Source organism: Lithobates pipiens, unplaced genomic scaffold, assembly GCF_037356315.1.
Source record: "Lithobates pipiens isolate NorthernLeopardFrog02 unplaced genomic scaffold, aLitPip1_a1.2 Scaffold_13, whole genome shotgun sequence".
NCBI lineage: Eukaryota > Metazoa > Chordata > Amphibia > Anura > Ranidae > Lithobates > Lithobates pipiens.
This window is the reverse complement of record NW_027507718.1, coordinates 69312732-69314690: the sequence shown is the minus strand read 5'-3', so window position 1 is coordinate 69314690 and position 1959 is coordinate 69312732. Positions and strand designations below refer to the sequence as shown.

General features: G+C 46.6%; 1 pseudogene; it reads left to right on the top strand.

The window, feature by feature from the left end:
- Positions 1-1201: 1201 nt before the first annotated feature.
- On the top strand, positions 1202-1320 carry LOC143978814 (5S ribosomal RNA; annotated as a pseudogene).
- The last annotated feature ends 639 nt before the right edge of the window (positions 1321-1959 follow it).

Below are 1959 nucleotides of genomic sequence, written 5' to 3'. Positions count from 1 at the left end.
CAGGACCTCCTGCTCTCTAGCTCCCTTGTTACCTCCTCCCATGCTCGCCTTCAGGACTTGTCCAGAGCCTCTCCCATCCTCTGGAACTCCCTGCCCTGCTCTATCCGATCAGCCCCTACCCTGTCCACCTTTAGGAGATCCCTGAAAACTCATTTATTCAGGTTCAAAGGTAATCCTCAAAGGTAACCCCAGGGACAAAAGAGTCTTGGGGGGAGGAAACCTACAAGATACTGAAGCCTCCTTATAAAGAGGTGCCCCCACTCACTCAAATAGAGGGAATTCTTTTGCAGTTCTCAAGGATCTGGCAGGAAGAGTGTCGAGGCGAATGGGGGACAAACTGGAGTTTTAAGAGCTCCTGTCTCCTCGGCTCATACGTTCCTAAAGATCCAGAGACAAATATGTCTTTCTCTGAAGCATTGGACCATCTTTTGGCAAAAAGTGATCATGGTGGTCCCCAGGTAAGAGCAGAGGTTGGGGTTTGGCTCAAACCTCTTTTTCACTGTGTCAAATCCAAATTTACATTCTGGATCTCAAAAATCTAAATTCCTGCATATAGCCACACTTTTTTTTTTCTCATGGAGTCAATCCAATCAGTTATCCCTACAAGGAGGAGAACTGGCATCAATCAACCTCAAAGATGCATACCTCCATATGCCTATTTCCTCGCTTACTAGTAATATCTACTTTTCAAGGTGGAAAATCTTCATTTTCAGTGTTTAGCTCTGCTTTTCCGTCTAGCTACTGCACCTTGAGTGTTTACAATGGTTCTGGCCAGATTAATAGCCCAAGGTATAATGATTTACCTAGACGATCTGTTCTTCATAGACCAATCGGTAGCCCGCTTAGACCAAAATATGGTCACCACATTCAACCACCTGGAATAGCTAGGTCAGATTCTCAACCTAGAAGAAATCTTTAAAACCATGAAGAAGGCTTAAATACTTGGGTCTGATCATAGATACACCCAGAAAAGGATATTCTTGCCCCAGGCAAAGATCAGCGCCATAAAGGAACTGATCCAGTTGGTCGAAGCAAGATGAATTCTTCTATTCAGCTTTGCATGAGGTTGTTTGGAAAGATGGTGGCTTCATTCGAAGCTGTTCCTTATGCTCAGTTTCATTCGAGACTGCTGCAAAACAGTATCCTATCGGCTTGGAACAAAGAGTTCAAGCTATAGATTACCAATGGATCTGATTCCAAAGCCTACGGCCACATCACCCTGAAAGCGCCCGATCTCATCAGAACTTGGAGGCTAAGCAGGGTCAGGCCTGGTTAGTGCCCGGATAGGAGACCGCCTGGAAATACCAGGTGCTGTAGGCTGGGTGCGCCGGAGCCTCAGTTTATGGTTGATGACCTAAAATCTGCAAAGGGGAAAATTCTTCCTTCAGTTACCTGGGAAATGGTAACAACATATGCCAACCTTTTCTGGGTTGGGGAGCAGTCCTGGAAGAGGCAACTGTCCAAGAGAAGTGGTCCAGATCATAAAGGGCCTCGCTTATTAACATTCTAGAAATTCAGGCAGAGCACTTGGTCTTGAGGGCCTGAACGTTAAGTTTATGGTATCGTCCTACAAGGATTCAATCCAACAATGCCACAGCAAGGGCCTATATTAATCACCGAAGGGGCACAAGAAGTTGTGTGGCCCAGAAGAAAGGTAAATCGTATCCTATCTTTGACAGGAAATAATGTACTTTGCTTATCGGCAGTCTTCATTCTAGGAATAAAAAATTGCCAGGTGGACTACTTGAGTAGGGATGAGCTTCGTGTTCGAGTCGAACATACGTTCGACTCGAACATCGGCTGTTCGGCGAATTCCGAACGTTATGGGCCGTTCGCGCCAAATTCGTGTGGCGCTCACGGCCTACAATGCACTGCGTCATCGCAGTGCATTGCTGGCTCATGATTGGCCAAGCATGCACTGTGACCCCGCATGCTTGGCCAATCACAGCGCCAGCAGCG